We start from the raw sequence: 19,775 nt of genomic DNA on the forward strand, positions 1-19,775 counted from the left end.
TTTTTTTTTTTTAAATTGTGCTTCATGATTTACTTTAAAAACAGTAGTCAAAGATTGTGTAAATCTGACGGAAGTTTTTTTTTTTATTGTGCTTCATGATTTACTTTAAAAACAGGAGTCAAATTGTCTATTTGTGACAGCGGTATTTAATTATGTTTAAAGATTTGCTTTAAAAATGGTTGTCAAAGATTGTCTATTTGTGACATGATCCTTTTTTAATTGTGATTCATGATTTACTTTAAAAACAGTAGTCAAAGATTGTCTATATGTGACTGGAGTTTTTTTTTAAATTGTGCTTCATGATTTACTTTAAAAACAGTAGTCAAAGATTGTGTATATCTGACGGGAGTTTTTTTTTTTATTGTGCTTCATGATTTACTTTAAAAACAGGAGTCAAATTGTCTATTTGTGACAGCGGTATTTAATTATGTTTAAAGATTTGCTTTAAAAATGGTAGTCAAAGATTGTCTATTTGTGACATGATCCTTTTTTAATTGTGATTCATGATTTACTTTAAAAACAGTAGTCAAAGATTGTCTATATGTGACTGGAGTTTTTTTTTAAATTGTGCTTCATGATTTACTTTAAAAACAGTAGTCAAAGATTGTGTATATCTGACGGGAGTTTTTTTTTTTATTGTGCTTCATGATTTACTTTAAGAACAGTAGTCAAAGATTGTCTCTTTGTGACAGGAAGTTTTTTTAAATTGCGCTTCATGATTTACTTTAAAAACAGTAGTCAAAGATTGTGTATATCTGTCAGGAGTTTTTTTTATTGTGCTTCATGATTTACTTTAAATACAGTAGTCAAATATTGTCTATATGTGACAGGAGTTTTTTTTATTATGTTTAATGATTTGCTTTAAAAACAGGAGTCAAAGATTGTCTATTTGTGACATAATTTTTTAAAATTGTGATTCATGATTTACTTTAAAAACAGTAGTCAAAGATTGTCTATTTGTGACTGGAGTTTTTTTTTAATTGTGCTTCATGATTTACTCTAAAAACAGGAGTCAAATTGTCTATTTGTGACAGAAGTATTTCATTATGTTTAATGATGTGCTTTAAAAATGGTTGTCAAAGATTGTCTATTTGTGACATGATTTTTTTTAATTGTGCTTCATGATTTACTTTAAAAACAGTAGCCAAAGATTGTCTAAATGTGACAGAAGTGTTTTATTGTGTTTAATGATGTGCTTTAAAAACGGTAGTCAAAGATTGTCTATTTGTGACTGGAGTTTTTTTATTTTTTTAAATTGTGCTTCATGATTTACTTTAAAAACAGTAGTCAAAGATTGTGTAAATCTGACGGGAGGTTTTTTTTTGTGCTTCATGATTTACTTTAAAAACAGGAGTCAAAGATTGTCTATTTGTCACTGGAGGTTTTTTTTTTAACTGTGCTTCATGATTTACTTTAAAAACAGTAGTCAAAGATTGTCTATTTGTGGCAGGAGTTTTTCATTATGTTTAATGATTTGCTTTAAAAATGGATGTCAAAGATTGTCTATTTGTGACATGATTTTTTTAAATTATGCTTCATGATTTACTTTAAAAACAGGAGTCAAAGATTGTCTATTTGTCACTGGAGGTTTTTTTTTTTTTAAATTGTGCTTCATGATTTACTTTAAAAACAGGAGTCAAAGATTGTCTATTTGTCACTGGAGGTTTTTTTTTTTAAACTGTGCTTCATGATTTACTTTAAAAACAGTAGTCAAAGATTGTCTATTTGTGACAGGAGTTTTTCATTATGTTTAATGATTTGCTTTAAAAACAGGAGTCAAAGATTGTCTATTTGTGACATGTTTTTTTAAAATTGTGCTTCATGATTTACTTTAAAAACAGAAGTCAAAGATTGTGTATATCTGACGGGAGTTTTTTTTTTGTGCTTCATGATTTACTTTAAAAACAGGAGTCAAATTGTCTATTTGTGACTGGAGTTTTTCATTATGTTTAATGATGTGCTTTAAAAATGGATGTCAAAGATTGTCTATTTGTGACATGATTTTTTTAAATTATGCTTCATGATTTACTTTAAGAACAGGATTCAAAGATTGTGTAAATCTGACGGGAATTATTTTTTTTTATTGTGCTTCATTATTTACTTTAAATACAGTAGTCAAAGATTGTCTATATGTGACAGGAGGTTTTTTTTATTATGTTTAATGATTTGATTTAAAAACAGGAGTCAAAGATTGTCTATTTGTGACATAATTTTTAAAAATTGTGATTCCAGATTTACTTTAAATACAGTAGTCAAAGATTGTCTATTTGTGACTGGAGTTTTTTTCATTATGTTTAAAGATTTGCTTTAAAAATAGGAGTCAAAGATTGTCTCTTTGTGACATATTTTTTTAAAATTGTACTTCATGATTTACTTTAAAAACAGTAGCCAAAGATTGTCTAAATGTGACAGAAGTGTTTTATTGTGTTTAATGATGTGCTTTAAAAACGGTAGTCAAAGATTGTCTATTTGTGACTGGAGTTTTTTTATTTTTTTAAATTGTGCTTCATGATTTACTTTAAAAACAGTAGTCAAAGATTGTGTAAATCTGACGGGAGGTTTTTTTTTGTGCTTCATGATTTACTTTAAAAACAGGAGTCAAAGATTGTCTATTTGTCACTGGAGGTTTTTTTTTTAACTGTGCTTCATGATTTACTTTAAAAACAGTAGTCAAAGATTGTCTATTTGTGGCAGGAGTTTTTCATTATGTTTAATGATTTGCTTTAAAAACAGGAGTCAAAGATTGTCTATTTGTGACATATTTTTTTAAAATTGTGCTTCATGATTTACTTTAAAAACAGTAGTCAAATTGTCTATTTGTGACTGGAGTTTTTCATTATGTTTAATGATGTGCTTTAAAAATGGATGTCAAAGATTGTCTATTTGTGACATGATTTTTTTAAATTATGCTTCATGATTTACTTTAAAAACAGGAGTCAAAGATTGTCTATTTGTCACTGGAGGGTTTTTTTTTTTTAAATTGTGCTTCATGATTTACTTTAAAAACAGGAGTCAAAGATTGTCTATTTGTCACTGGAGGTTTTTTTTTTTAAACTGTGCTTCATGATTTACTTTAAAAACAGTAGTCAAAGATTGTCTATTTGTGACAGGAGTTTTTCATTATGTTTAATGATTTGCTTTAAAAACAGGAGTCAAAGATTGTCTATTTGTGACATGTTTTTTTAAAATTGTGCTTCATGATTTACTTTAAAAACAGAAGTCAAAGATTGTGTATATCTGACGGGAGTTTTTTTTTTGTGCTTCATGATTTACTTTAAAAACAGGAGTCAAATTGTCTATTTGTGACTGGAGTTTTTCATTATGTTTAATGATGTGCTTTAAAAATGGATGTCAAAGATTGTCTATTTGTGACATGATTTTTTTAAATTATGCTTCATGATTTACTTTAAGAACAGGATTCAAAGATTGTGTAAATCTGACGGGAATTATTTTTTTTTATTGTGCTTCATTATTTACTTTAAATACAGTAGTCAAAGATTGTCTATATGTGACAGGAGGTTTTTTTTATTATGTTTAATGATTTGATTTAAAAACAGGAGTCAAAGATTGTCTATTTGTGACATAATTTTTAAAAATTGTGATTCCAGATTTACTTTAAATACAGTAGTCAAAGATTGTCTATTTGTGACTGGAGTTTTTTTCATTATGTTTAAAGATTTGCTTTAAAAATAGGAGTCAAAGATTGTCTATTTGTGACATATTTTTTTAAAATTGTACTTCATGATTTACTTTAAAAACAGTAGTCAAAGATTGTGTAAATCTGACGGAAGTTTTTTTTTTTATTGTGCTTCATGATTTACTTTAAAAACAGGAGTCAAATTGTCTATTTGTGACAGAGGTATTTCATTATGTTTAAAGATTTGCTTTAAAAATGGTAGTCAAAGATTGTCTATTTGTGACATGATCATTTTTTAATTGTGATTCATGATTTACTTTAAAAACAGTAGTCAAAGATTGTCTACATGTGACTGGAGTTTTTTTTAAAATTGTGCTTCATGATTTACTTTAAAAACAGTAGTCAAAGATTGTGTATATCTGACGGGAGTTTTTTTTTTATTGTGCTTCATGATTTACTTTAAAAACAGTAGTCAAAGATTGTCTATTTGTGACATGATTTTTTTTTAATTGTGCTTCATGATTTACTTTAAAAACAGGAGTCAAAGATTGTTGAGATGTGACAGGAAGTTTTTTTTTTATGTTTAATGATTTGCTTTAAAAACGGTAGTCAAAGATTGTCTATTTGTGACATGATTATTTTTAATTGTGCTAAATGATTTACTTTAAAAACAGTAATCAAAGATTGTGTAAATCTGAAGGAAATTCTTTTTTTTTTAAATTGTGCTTCATGTTTTACGGTAAAAACAGTAGTCAAAGATTGTCTATTTGTGACATGATTTTTTAAAATTGTGCTTCATGATTTTCTTTAAAAACAGTAGTCAAAGATTGTTGAGATGTGAGAGGAAGTTTTTTTTTATGTTTAATGATTGGCTTTATAAACAGTAGTCAAAGATTGTCTATTTGTGACTGGAGTTTTTTTTTCCCAATTGTGCTTCATAATTTACTTTAAAAACAGTAGTCAAAGATTGTCTATTTGTGACATGATTTTTTAAAATTGTGCTTCATAATTTACTTTAAAAACAGTAGTCAAAGATTGTCTATTTGTGACGGGAGTTTTTATTTTTTTATTGTGTTTGTCAAGTGAAAGTAGAGAGCAGCACAAACAGCACTGAGTTGTAGTGCACACTCCAGGCCTGAGGGGGCAACAGTGAGAGCTGAGAGCTGAACATCTCCGCCTGCTTCCAGCAGAGATTGCCTTGATTGAGTTCACCTGTTCACCTGTTCACTTGTTCACTTCAGTCACTCACCTTGTTGACGTGCTGCTAAGAGGAAGGAAGACAAGCTCCTGTTTGGACTCAGAAGACGCAACTGGTGAGAGAAAGAACACAAATATTCCTTCACTTTTGTCTAAAAGTGGCAAGTTTGGCACAGATGTAGCTCATTTTTATTTGGGGGTGTGTCTAGACTCCTAATTTGCATATTGCTTTTGAGGACTTAATGAGGAGGACACTGCATGATACTCATGCTTTTTGGACCTTTTTACAGCAGAACTACTACAGCAGCTTCTGCGCTATTTGGTCTTATTTACTACAAATGTTGATCCAATACCTCAACAATCATTCAATGGATCAATTGCAACATTTCTACATGAAAGTATAGCATTCGCAATTTCAAAGAAATCTATGAGATCCTTTTCTAGCGACAAAATTGGCAGAGACAACATAAGTCCCAATTAATGTTGCTGCTATCATTTGATGTGGAGGCCATGTTGTTTGACAGGTTTTTCTTCTTGATTTACTTAAAAACAGTAGCCAAAGATTGTCAATTTGACACTTTTTTTTTTATTGGTTAATAATTTGCTTGAAAAAAATCAGTCAAAGATTGTTTATATACGTCAGGGTTTTTTGTGTGTTTAACGATTTGCTTTAAAAACAGTACTCAAAGTGACAGGATATTTTTTTGGTCTATCTAAAAACAGTAGTCAAAGATTGTTGAGATGTGACAGGAAGTTTTTTTTTATGTTTAATTATTTGCTTTAAAAACGGTAGTCCATGATTGTTTATTTGTGACATGATTATTTTTAATTGTGCTTACTGATTTACTTTAGAAACAGTAGTCAAAGATTGTCTATTTGTGACTGGAGGGTTTTTTTTAAATTCTGCTTCATGATTTACTTTAAAAACAGTAGTCAAAGATTGTCTCTTTGTGACTGTAGGTTTTTTTTTTTAATTGCGCTTCATGTTTTTCTTTAAAAACAGTAGTCAAAGATTGTGTATATCTGACGGGAGTTTTTTTTTATTGTGCTTCATGATTTAGTTTAAAAACAGTAGTCAAAGATTGTCTATTTGTGACTGGAGTTTTTTTTAAATTGCGCTTTATGATTTTCTTTAAAAACAGTAGACAAAGATTGAGATGTGACAGGAAGTTTTTTTTTTATGTTTAATGATTTGCTTTAAAAACGGTAGTCAAAGATTGTCTATTTGTGACTGGAGTTTTTTTTTTTTTAAATTGTGCTTCATGATTTACTTTAAAAACAGAAGTCCAAAGATTGTGTACATCTGATGGGAGTTTTTATTTTATTTTATTGTGCTTCATTATTTACTTTAAAAACAGTAGTCAAAGATTGTCTATTTGTGACTGAAGGTTTTTTTTTTAATTGTGCTTCATGATTTTCTTTAAAAACAGTAGTCAAAGATTGTTGAGATGTGAGAGGAAGTTTTTTTTTATGTTTAATAATTTGCTTTAAAAACGGTAGTCAAAGATTGTCTATTTGTGACATGATTTTTTAATTGTGCTTCATGATTTAATTTAAAAACAATAGTCAAAGATTGTCCATTTGTGACTGGAGTTTTTTTTTAAATTGTGGTTCATGATTTACTTTAAAAACATCAGTCAAAGATTGTTTATATACGTCAGGGTTTTTTGTGTGTTTAATGATTTGCTTTAAAAACAGTACTCAAAGTGACAGGATATTTTTTTGGTCTATCTAAAAACACTGGTCAAAGATTGTTGAGATGTGACAGGAAGTTTTTTTTTTATGTTTAATGATTTGCTTAAAAAACGGTAGTCAAAGATTGTCTATTTGTGACATGATTATTTTTAATTGTGCTTAATGATTTACTTTAAAAACAGTAGTCAAAGATTGTGTATATCTGACGGGAGTTTTTTTTTTATTGTGCTTCATGATTTACTTTAAAAACAGTAGTCAAAGATTGTCTGTGACTGAAGGTTTTTTTTTTAATTGTGCTTCATGATTTTCTTTAAAAACAGTAGTCAAAGATTGTTGAGATGTGACAGGAAGTTTTTTTTTTATGTTTAATGATTTGCTTTAAAAACGGTAGTCAAAGATTGTCTATTTGTGACTGGAGTTTTTTTTTTTTTTAAATTGTGCTTCATGATTTACTTTAAAAATAGTAGTCAAAGATTGTCTATTTGTGACTGGAGGTTTTTTTTTAATTGTGCTTCATGATTTTCTTTAAAAACAGTAGTCAGAGATTGTTGAGATGTGAGAGGAAGTTTTTTTTGTTTAATGATTTGCTTTAAAAACAGTAGTCAAATATTGTCTATTTGTGACATGATTGTTTTTAATTGTGCTTAATGATTTACTTTAAAAAAAGTAGTCAAAGATTGTCTATTTGTGACTGGAGTTTTTTTTTTTAAATTGTGCTTCATGATTTACTTTAAAAACAGAAGTTAAAGATTGTGTACATCTGATGGGAGTTTATTTTATTTTATTGTGCTTCATTATTTACTTTAAAAACAGTAGTCAAAGATTGTCTATTTGTGACAGGAGTTTTTCAGTATGTTTAATGATTTGCTTTAAAAACAGTACTCAAAGTGACAGGATATTTTTTGGGTCTATCTAAAAACCGTAGTCAAAGATTGTTGAGATGTGAGAGGAAGTTTTTTTTTATGTTTAATGATTTGCTTTAAAAACAGTAGTCAAAGATTGTCTATTTGTGACTGGAGTTTTTTTTTAAATTGCGCTTCATGATTTACTTTAAAAACAGTAGTCAAAGATTGTCTATTTGTGGCTGGAGTTTTTTTTTTAAATTGCGCTTCATGATTTACTTTAAAAACAGTAGTCAAAGATTGTGTACATCTGACGGGAGTTTTTTTTTTTATTGTGCTTCATGATTTACTTTAAAAACAGTAGTCAAAGATTGTCTCTTTGTGACTGGAGTTTTTTTAAAATTGCGCTTTATGATTTACTTTAAAAACAGTAGTCAAAGATTGTGTACATCTGACGGGAGTTTTTTTTATATTGTGCTTCATGATTTAGTTTAAAAACAGTAGTCAAAGATTGCTATTTGTGACTGGAGTTTTTTTTAAATTGCGCTTTATGATTTACTTTAAAAACAGTAGTCAAAGATTGTGTATATCTGACGGGAGTTTTTTTTTATTGTGCTTCATGATTTGCTTTAAAAACAGTAATCAAAGATTGTGTATATCTGACGGGAGTTTTTTTTTTATTGTGCTTCATGATTTACTTTAAAAACAGTAGTCAAAGATTGTCTATTTGTGCCTGGAGGTTTTTTTTTTTATTGTGCTTCATTATTTTCTTTAAAAACAGTAGACAAAGATTGTCTATTAGTGCCTGGAGGTTTTGTTTTAATTGGGCTTCATAATTTTCTTTAAAAACAGTAGTCAAAGATTGAGATGTGACAGGAAGTTTATTTTTATGTTTAATGATTTGCTTTAAAAACAGTAGTCAAAGATTGTCTATTTGTGACATGTTTTTTTAATTGTGCTTCATGATTTAGTTTAAAAACAATAGTCAAAGATTGTCTATTTGTGACTGGAGTTTTTTTTTTTAAATTGTGCTTCATGATTTACTTAAAAACAGTAGCCAAAGATTGTCAATTTGACACTTTTTTTTATTGTTTAATAATTTGCTTTAAAAATATCAGTCAAAGATTGTTTATATATGTCAGGGTTTTTTGTGTGTTTAACGATTTGCTGTAAAAACAGTACTCAAAGTGACAGGATATTTTTTTGGTCTATCTAAAAACCGTAGTCAAAGATTGTTGAGATGTGAGAGGAAGTTTTTTTTTATGTTTAGTGATTTGCTTTAAAAACAGTACTCAAAGTGACAGGATATTTTTTTGGTCTATCTAAAAACAGTAGTCAAAGATTGTTGAGATGTGACAGGAAGTTTTTTTTTATTTTGCTTCATGATTTACTTTAAAAACAGTAGTGAAAGATTGTCTATTTGTGCCTGGAGGTTTTTTTTTTTATTGTGCTTCATTATTTTCTTTAAAAACAGTAGACAAAGATTGTCTATTTGTGCCTGGAGGTTTTGTTTTAATTGGGCTTCATAATTTTCTTTAAAAACAGTAGTCAAAGATTGAGATGTGACAGGAAGTTTTTTTTTTGTGTTTAATGATTTGCTTTAAAAACAGTAGTCGAAGATTGTCTATTTGTGACATGTTTTTTTAATTGTGCTTCATGATTTAGTTTAAAAACAATAGTCAAAGATTGTCTATTTGTGACTGGAGTTTTTTTTTTTTATTGTGCTTCATGATTTACTTAAAAACAGTAGCCAAAGATTGTCAATTTGACACTTTTTTTTATTGTTTAATAATTTGCTTTAAAAATTATCAGTCAAAGATTGTTTATATATGTCAGGGTTTTTTGTGTGTTTAACGATTTGCTTTAAAAACAGTACTCAGTGACAGGATATTTTTTTGGTCTATCTAAAAACCGTAGTCAAAGATTGTTGAGATGTGAGAGGAAGTTTTTTTTATGTTTAATGATTTGCTTTAAAAACAGTAGTCAAAGATTGTCTATTTGTGACTGGAGTTTTTTTTTTAATTGCGCTTCATGTTTTTCTTTAAAAACAGTAGTCAAAGATTGTGTATATCTGACGGGAGTTTTTTTTTATTGTGCTTCATGATTTACTTTAAAAACAGTAGTCAAAGATTGTCTCTTTGTGACTGGAGTTTTTTTTAAATTGCGCTTTATGATTTACTTTAAAAACAGTAGTCAAAGATTGTGTATATCTGACGGGAGTTTTTTTTATTGTGCTTCATGATTTACTTTAAAAACAGTAGTCAAAGATTGTCTCTTTGTGACTGGAGTTTTTTTTTTTAATTGTGCTTCATGATTTTCTTTAAAAACAGTAGTCAAAGATTGTTGAGATGTGAGAGGAAGTTTTTTTTATGTTTAATGATTTGCTTTAAAAACAGTAGTCAAATATTGTCTATTTGTGACATGATTTTTTTTAATTGTGCTTCATGATTTACTTTAAAAACAGAAGTTAAAGATTGTGTACATCTGATGGGAGTTTATTTTATTTTATTGTGCTTCATTATTTACTTTAAAAACAGTAGTCAAAGATTGTCTATTTGTGACAGGAGTTTTTCAGTATGTTTAATGATTTGCTTTAAAAACAGTACTCAAAGTGACAGGATATTTTTTGGGTCTATCTAAAAACAGTAGTCAAAGATTGTTGAGATGTGACAGGAAGTTTTTTTTTTTATGTTTAATGATTTGCTTTAAAAACAGTAGTCAAAGATTGTCTATTTGTGACATGATTTTTTTTAATTGTTCTTCATGATTTAGTTTAAAAACAGTAGTCAAAGATTGTCTGTTTGTGACTGGAGTTTTTTTTTTATTGTCAATTTACTTCAAAACAGTAGTCAAAGATTATGTGACAGGACTTTTTTTTATTTATTTGTGTAACGATTTACTTTAAAAACATGAGTCAACGATTGTTTTAATGTGCCAGAAGTTTTTTTGTATTTTTTAAAGTACTTTAAGAACATGAGTCAAAGATTGTCTATTTGTAGCAGTATTTTTTTATTTATATATTGTGGTAAAGGGTTTACTTTAAAGACAGCAGTCAAAGATTGTGTACATGTGACAAGAGTTTTTTTTTTTTTTTTAATTGTGTTTAATAATTTACTTAAACAGTAGTCAAAGATTGTCTATAAGGGACAGGAGAATTTTTTGTTTTGACATGTGCTGTTTTATTCAAGGATTATTACCTATGTCTAGCATGTGTGCTATTGTGTGCTTAGCTGTTGTGTAGCTTCTATCTCCTAGTAGCCTATAGTCTAGCATGTTTACATTTTGTAAATGACCTAATTATTGTTTTTGGCGACATCTAGTGGTCACAATAATTCATGCTGCAGCACCTTGAATGATGCGGACACGTTTGTTCCTGGATACTTTAACACGATTTGGAGACTTTGTATGTGTAAGAATAAACATTTAATACTTGTTTATATAGACACAGGTGCGGTTTTATTGTTCAAGGATTATTACGTATATCTAGCTTGTGTGCTAGTGTGTGCTTAGCTGTTGTGTAGCGGCGAGCTCCTTGCATGTTTACCTATTTTTGTAAGTGACCTGAAAATCCAAGAAAATATTTTAAAGACTTGGTCTTCACTTGTTTAAATAAATTCATTTATTTTTTTACTTTGCTTCTTATAACTTTCAGAAAGACAATTTTAGAGAAAAAATACAACCTTAAAAAGGATTTTAGGATTTTTAAACATAAACGTTTTAAATTCCTTCCTCTTCTTTCCTGACAATTTAAATCAATGTTTAAGTATTTTTTTATTGTAAAGAATAATACATTTTAATTTAATTCTTCATTTTAGCTTCTGTTTTTTTTGACAAAAAATATTTGTATATTTCTTCAAATTTATGATTAAAATTAAAAAAAAAATTCTGAAACATCTAAAAAATCTGTAGAATCAAATTTAAATCTTATTTAAAAGTCTTAAAAATTTTTGTTCTGGGAATTTTAGAAGAATTGATTTGTCTTTGTTAGAAATATAGCTTGGTCCAATTTGTTATATATTCTAACAAAGTGCAGATTGGATTTTAACCTATTTAAAACATGTCATCAAAATTCTAAAATTAATCTTAATCAGGAAAAATTACTAATGATGTTCCATAAATTATTTTTTGATTTTTTTCCAAAAGATTCGAATTAGCTAGTTTTTCTCAATTTTTTTTCAGTTTAATTTAGAATGTTAAAGAGTCGAAATTGAAGATAAACTATGTTTCGAAATTTAATCGTCATTTTTTTGTGTTTTCTCCTCTTTTAAATCGTTCAATTAAGTGTTTTTTTTTCATCATTTATTCTCTACAAAAAACCTTCCGTAAAAGGAAAAAAAAAGTATGACGGAATGACAGACAAATACCCATTTTTTAAAAATGTATATGTAGATTTATTTATTAAAGGTAAATTGAGCAAATTGTCTAAATCTAAAAAATCTGTAGAATCAAATTTAAATCTTATTTTGAAGTCTTTTGAATTTCTTTTAAAACATTTTGTTCTGGGAAATCTAGAAGAAATAATGATTTGTCTTTGTTAGAAATATAGCTTGGTCCAATTTGTTATATATTCTAAAATTAATCTTAATCAGGAAAAATTACTAATGATTTTCCATAAATTATTTTTTTCCAAAAGATTCAAATTGGATAGTTTTTCTCCATTTTTTTCAGTTGAATTTAGAATTTTAAAATTGAAGATAAACTATGTTTCGAAATTTGTCATTTTTTGTTTTTTCTAAAACATGTCATCAAAATCCTAAAATTAATCTTGAGCAGGAAAAATGACTAATGTTCCATAAATTACTTTTTTTATTTTTTTTCCAAAAGATTCGAATGAGCTAGTTTTTCTCCATTTTTTTCGGTTGAGTGTCAATGTTGTCTATCTGTGTTGGCCCTGTGATGAGGTGGCGACTTGTCCAGGGTGTACCCCGCCTTCCGCCCGATTGTAGCTGAGATAGGCGCCAGCGCCCCCCGCGACCCCGAAAGGGAATAAGCGGTAGAAAATGGATGGATGGATGGAATTTAGAAGTCGAAATTGAAGATAAACTGTTTCGAAATTTGTAATTTTTTATTTTTTCTCCTCTTTTAAATCGTTCAATTAAGTGTTTTTTTTACATCATTTATTCTCTGCAAAAAACCTTCCGTAAAAGGAAAAAAAAAAGTACGACGGAATGACAGACAAATACCCATTTTTTAAAAATGTATATGTAGATTTATTTATTAAAGGTAAATTGAGAAAATTGTCTAAATCCCAAAAATCTGTAGAATCAAATTTAAATCTTATTTCGAAGTCTTTTGAATTTCTTTTAAAATTTTTGTTTCTGGAAAATCTAGAAGAAATAACGATTTGTCTTTGTTAGAAATATAGCTTGGTCCAATTTGTTCTATATTCTAACAAAGTGCAGATTGGATTTTAAACCATTTAAAACATGTCATCAAAATTCTAAAATTAATCTTAATCAGGAAAAATTACTAATCATGTTCCATAAATTATTTTTTTCCAAAAGATTCGAATTAGCTAGTTTTTCTCCATTTTTTTCAGTTGAATTTAGAATTTTAAAGCGTCGAAATTGAAGATAAACTATGTTTCAAAATTTGTCATTTTTTATTTTTTCTCCTCTTTTAAATCGTTCAATTAAGTGTTTTTTTACATCATTTATTCTCTGCAAAAAACCTTCCGTAAAAGGAAAAAAAAGTACGACGGAATGACAGACAAATACCCATTTTTTAAAAATGTATACGTAGATATTTATTAAAGGTAAATTGAGCAAATTGTCTAAAAAAAATCTGTAGAATCAAATTTAAATCTTATTTAAAAGTCTTTTGAATTTCTTTTAAAATTTTTGTTCTGGGAAATCTAGAAGAAATAATGATTTGTCTTTGTTAGAAATATAGCTTGGTCCAATTTGTTATATATTCTAACAAAGTGCAGATTGGATTTTAACCTATTTAAAACATGTCATCAAAATTCTAAAATTAATCTTAATCAGGAAAAATTACTAATGATGTTGCATAAATTATTTTTATGTTTTTTTCCAAAAGATTCAAATCAGCTAGTTTTTCTCCATTTTTTTCAGTTGAATTTAGAATTTTAAAGAGTCAAAATTGAAGATAAACTATGTTTCGAAATTTGTCATTTTTTATTTTTTCTCCTCTTTTAAATCGTTCAATTAAATGTTTTTTTTACATCATTTATTCTCTGCAAAAAACCTTCCGTAAAAGGAAAAAAAAGTACGACGGAATGACAGACAAATACCCATTTTTTTAAAATGTATACGTAGAGATATTTATTAAAGGTAAATTGAGCAAATTGTCTAAAAAAATCTGTAGAATCAAATTTAAATCTTATTTTGAAGTCTTTTGAATTTCTTTTAAAACATTTTGTTTTGGGAAATCTAGAAGAAATAATGATTTGTCTTTGTTACAAAAATATAGCTTGGTCCAATTTGTTATATATTCTAACAAAGTGCAGATTGGATTTTAACCTATTTAAAACATGTCATCAAAATTCTAAAATTAATCTTAATCAAGAAAAATTACTAATGATTTTCCATAAATTATTTTTTTATTTTTTTCCAAAAGATTCAAATTGGCTAGTTTTTCTCCATTTTTTTCAGTTGAATTTAGAATTTTAAAATTGAAGATAAACTATGTTTCGAAATTTGTCATTTTCTGTTTTTTCTCCTCTTTTAAATCGTTCAATTAAGTGTTTTTTTCATCATTTATTCTCTACAAAAAACCTTCCGTAAGAGGAAAAAAAAGTACGACGGAATGACAGACAAATACCCATTTTTTTTATATGTATATGTAGATTTATTTATTAAAGGTAAATTGAGCAAATTGTCTAAATCTAAAAAATCTGTAGAATCAAATTTAAATCTTATTTCAAAGTCTTTTGAATTTCTTTTAAAATTTTGTTCTGGGAAATCTAGAAGAAATAATGATTCGCCTTTGTTAGAAATATAGCTTGGTCCAATTTGTTATATATTCTAACAAAGTGCAGATTGGATTTTAACCTATTTAAAACATGTCATCAAAATTCTAAAATTAATCTTAATCTGGAAAAATTACTAATAATGTTCCATAAATTATTTTTTTCCAAAAGATTCGAATTAGCTAGTTTTTCTCCATTTTTTTCAGTTGAATTTAGAATGTTAAAGCGTCGAAATTGAAGATAAACTATGTTTCAAAATTTGTCATTTTTTGTTTTTTCTCCTCTTTTAAATCGTTCAATTAAGTGTTTTTTTTTCATCATTTATTCTCTACAAATAACCTTCCGTAAAAGGAAAAAAAAAAAGTACAAATGACAGACAAATACCCTTTTTTTAAAAAAAAATGTATATGTAGATTTATTTATTAAAGGTAAATTGAGCAAATTGTCTAAATCTAAAAAATCTGTAGAATCAAATTTAAATCTTATTTTGAAGACTTTTGAATTTCTTTTTAAAAAATGTTGTTCTGGGAAATCTAGAAGAAATAATGATTGGTCTTTGTTAGAAATATAGCTTGGTCCAATTTGTTATATATTCTAAAATTAATCTTAATCAGGAAAAATTACTAATGATTTTCCATAAATTATTTTTTTCCAAAAGATTCAAATTGGATAGTTTTTCTCCATTTTTTTCAGTTGAATTTAGGATTTTAAAATTGAAGATAAACTGTTTCGAAACTTGTCATTTTTTGTTTTTTCTAAAACATGTCATCAAAATCCTAAAATTAATCTTGAGCAGGAAAAATGACTAATGTTCCATAAATTATTTTTTTTATTTTTTTCCAAAAGATTCGAATTAGCTAGTTTTTCTCCATTTTTTTCGGTTGAGTGTGAATGTTGTCTATCTGTGTTGGCCCTGCGATGAGGTGGCGACTTGTCCAGGGTGTACCCCGCCTTCCGCCCGATTGTAGCTGAGATAGGTGCCAGCGCCCCCCGCGACCCCGAAAGGGAATAAGCGGTAGAAAATAGATGGATGGATGGATGGAATTTAGAAGTCGAAATTGAAGATAAACTATGTTTCGAAATTTGTCATTTTTTATTTTTTCTCCTCTTTTAAATCGTTCGATTAAGTGTTTTTTTTACATCATTTATTCTCTGCAAAAAACCTTCCGTAAAAGGAAAAAAAAGTACGACGGAATGACAGACAAATACCCATTTTTTAAAAATGTATACGTAGAGATATTTATTAAAGGTAAATTGAGCAAATTGTCTAAAAAAATCTGTAGAATCAAATTTAAATCTTATTTTGAAGTCTTTTGAATTTCTTTTTAAAAAATTTGTTCTGGGAAATCTAGAAGAAATAATGATTTGTCTTTGTTAGAAATATAGCTTGGTCCAATTTGTTATATATTCTAACAAAGTGCAGATTGGATTTTAACCTATTTAAAACATGTCATCAAAATTCTAAAATTAATCTTAATCAGGAAAAATTACTAATGATGTTCCATAAATGTTTTTTTTTTTTTTTTTTCAAAAAGATTCGAATTAGCTAGTTTTTCTCCATTTTTTTTCGGTTGAATTTAGAATGTTAAAGAGTCGAAATTGAAGATAAACTATGTTTCGAAATTTGATCGTCGTTTTTTGTGTTTTCTCCTCTTTTAAATCGTTCAATTAAGTGTTTTTTTTCATCATTTATTCTCTACAAAAAACCTTCCGTAAAAGGAAAAAAAAAAGTACAAATGACAGACAAATACCCTTTTTTTAAAAAATGTATATGTAGATTTATTTATTAAAGGTAAATTGAGAAATTTGTCTAAATCCAAAAAATCTGTAGAATCAAATTTAAATCTTATTTTGAAGTCTTTTGAATTCCTTTTAAAAAATTTTGTTCTGGGAAATCTAGAAGAAATAATGATTTGTCTTTGTTAGAAATATAGCTTGGTCCAATTTGTTATATATTCTAAAATTAATCTTAATCAGGAAAAATTACTAATGATTTTCCATAAATTATTTTTTTCCAAAAGATTCAAATTGGATAGTTTTTCTCCATTTTTTTCAGTTGAATTTAGAATTTTAAAATTGAAGATAAACTGTTTCGAAACTTGTCATTTTTTGTTTTTTCTAAAACATGTCATCAAAATCCTAAAATTAATCTTGAGCAGGAAAAATGACTAATGTTCCATAAATTATTTTTTTTATTTTTTTCCAAAAGATTCGAATTAGCTAGTTTTTCTCCATTTTTTTTCGGTTGAGTGTCAATGTTGTCTGTGTTGGCCCTGCGATGAGGTGGCGACTTGTCCAGGGTCTACCCCGCCTTCCGCCCGATTGTTGCTGAGAATGGCGCCAGCGCCCCCCGTGACCCCGAAAGGGAATAAGCGGTAGAAAATGGATGGATGGATGGAATTTAGAAGTCGAAATTGAAGATAAACTATGTTTCGAAATTTGTCATTTTTTATTTTTTCTCCTCTTTTAAATCGTTCAATTAAGTGTTTTTTTTACATCATTTATTCTCTGCAAAAAACCTTCCGTAAAAGGAAAAAAAAAAAGTACGACGGAATGACAGACAAATACCCATTTTTTAAAAATGTATACGTAGAGATATTTATTAAAGGTAAATTGAGCAAATTGTCTAAAAAAATCTGTAGAATCAAATTTAAATCTTATTTAAAAGTCTTTTGAATTTCTTTTAAAATTTTTGTTCTGGGAAATCTAGAAGAAATAATGATTTGTCTTTGTTAGAAATATAGCTTGGTCCAATTTGTTATATATTCTAACAAAGTGCAGATTGGATTTTAACCTTTTTAAAACATGTCATCAAAATTCTAAAATTAATCTTGATCAGGAAAAATTACCAATGATTTTCCATAAATTATTTTTTTATTTTTTTCCAAAAGATTCAAATTAGCTAGTTTTTCTCCATTTTTTTCAGTTTAATTTAGAATTTTAAAGAGTCGAAATTGAAGATAAACTGTTTCAAAATTTGTCATTTTTTGTTTTTTCTCCTCTTTAAAATCGTTCAATTAATTTTTTTTTGCATCATTTATTCTCTACAAAAAACCTTCCGTAAAAGGAAGAAAAAGTACGACGGAATGACAGACAAATACCCATTTTTTTAAAATGTATATGTAGATTTATTTATTAAAGGAAAATTCAGCAAATTGTCTAAATCTAAAAAAAACTGTAGAATTAAATTTAAATCTTATTTAAAAGTCTTTTGAATTTCTTTTAAAATTTTTGTTCTGGGAAATCTAGAAGAAACAATGATTTTTCTTTGTTAGAAATATAGCTTGGTCCAATTTGTTATATATTCTAACAAAGTGCAGATTGGATTTTAACCTTTTTAAAACATGTCATCAAAATTCTAAAATTAATCTTGATCAGGAAAAATTACTAATGATGTTCCATAAATTATTTTTTTCCAAAAGATTCGAATTAGCTAGTTTTTCTCCATTTTTTTCAGTTGAATTTAGAATTTTAAAGCGTCGAAATTGAAGATAAACTATGTTTCGAAATTTGTCATTTTTTATTTTTTCTCCTCTTTTAAATCGTTCAATTAAGTGTTTTTTTTACATCATTTATTCTCTGCAAAAAACCTTCCGTAAAAGGAAAAAAAAAAAGTACGACGGAATGACAGACAAATACCCATTTTTTAAAAATGTACACGTAGAGATATTTATTAAAGGTAAATTGAGCAAATTGTCTAAAAAATCTGTAGAATCAAATTTAAATCTTATTTAAAAGTCTTTTGAATTTCTTTTAAAATTTTTGTTCTGGGAAATCTAGAAGAAATAATGATTTGTCTTTGTTAGAAATATAGCTTGGTCCAATTTGTTATATATTCTAACAAAGTGCAGATTGGATTTTAACCTTTTTAAAACATGTCATCAAAATTCTAAAATTAATCTTAATCAGGAAAAATTACTAATAATGTTCCATAAATTATTTTAAATTTTTTTTCCAAAAGATTCAAATTAGCTAGTTTTTTCCATTTTTTTCAGTTGAATTTAGAATGTTAAACTATGTTTCAAAATTTAATCGTCATTTTTTGTGTTTTCTCGTCTTTTAAACCGTTCAATTAAGTGTTTTTTTCATCATTTATTCTCTACAAAAAACCTTCCGTAAAAGGAAAAAAAAAGTATGACGGAATGACAGACAAATACCCATTTTTTAAAAATGTATATGTAGATTTATTTATTAAAGGTAAATTGAGCAAATTGTCTGAATCTAAAATCTGTAGAATCAAATTTAAGTCCAATTTGTTATATATTCTAAAATTAATCTTAATCAGGAAAAATTACTAATGATTTTCCATAAATTATTTTTTTCCAAAAGATTCAAATTGGATAGTTTTTCTCCATTTTTTTCAGTTGAATTTAGAATTTTAAAATTGAAGATAAACTATGTTTCGAAATTTGTCATTTTTTGTTTTTTCTAAAACATGTCATCAAAATCCTAAAATTAATCTTGATCAGGAAAAATGACTAATGTTCCATAAATTACTTTTTTTATTTTTTTTCCAAAAGATTCGAATTAGCTAGTTTTTCTCCATTTTTTTTCGGTTGAGTGTCAATGTTGTCTGTGTTGGCCCTGCGATGAGGTGGCGACTTGTCCAGGGTCTACCCCGCCTTCCGCCCGATTGTTGCTGAGAATGGCGCCAGCGCCCCCCGTGACCCCGAAAGGGAATAAGCGGTAGAAAATGGATGGATGGATGGAATTTAGAAGTCGAAATTGAAGATAAACTATGTTTCGAAATTTGTCATTTTTTGTTTTTTCTCCTCTTTTAAATCGTTCAATTAATTTTTTTTTGCATCATTTATTCTCTACAAAAAACCTTCCGTAAAAGGAAGAAAAAGTACGACGGAATGACAGACAAATACCCATTTTTTTAAAATGTATATGTAGATTTATTTATTAAAGGAAAATTCAGCAAATTGTCTAAATCTAAAAAAAACTGTAGAATTAAATTTAAATCTTATTTAAAAGTCTTTTGAATTTCTTTTAAAATTTTTGTTCTGGGAAATCTAGAAGAAACAATGATTTTTCTTTGTTAGAAATATAGCTTGGTCCAATTTGTTATATATTCTAACAAAGTGCAGATTGGATTTTAACCTATTTAAAACATGTCATCAAAATTCTAAAATTAATCTTAATCAGGAAAAATTACTAATGATGTTCCATAAATTATTTTTTTATTTTTTTCCAAAAGATTCAAATTGGCTAGTTTTTCTCCATTTTTTTCAGTTGAATTTAGAATGTTAAAGAGTCGAAATTGAAGATAAACTATGTTTCAAAATTTGTCATTTTTTGTTTTTTCTCCTCTTTTAAATCGTTCAATTAAGTATTTTTTTTTACATCATTTATTCTCTACAAAAAACCTTCCGTAAAAAGAAAAAAAAAAGTACGACGGAATGACAGACAAATACCCATTTTTTAAAAATGTATATGTAGATTTATTTATTAAAGGTAAATTGAGCAA

The 19,775-nt window shown here is 27.2% G+C and overlaps 1 protein-coding gene across 1 annotated transcript in view; it reads left to right on the top strand.

Moving 5' to 3' along the window:
• Nucleotides 1-4,782: 4,782 nt before the first annotated feature.
• khdrbs3 (KH domain containing, RNA binding, signal transduction associated 3) overlaps nt 4,783-19,775 on the top strand; it is a 274,142-nt gene continuing 259,149 nt past the window's right edge. The window contains 1 exon segment of the mRNA XM_061882635.1: nt 4,783-4,950. The gene's annotated coding sequence lies outside the window, so the exon portion shown is untranslated.

This window comes from Nerophis ophidion, linkage group LG21 (assembly GCF_033978795.1).
Source record: "Nerophis ophidion isolate RoL-2023_Sa linkage group LG21, RoL_Noph_v1.0, whole genome shotgun sequence".
Taxonomy (NCBI): Eukaryota; Metazoa; Chordata; class Actinopteri; order Syngnathiformes; family Syngnathidae; genus Nerophis; species Nerophis ophidion.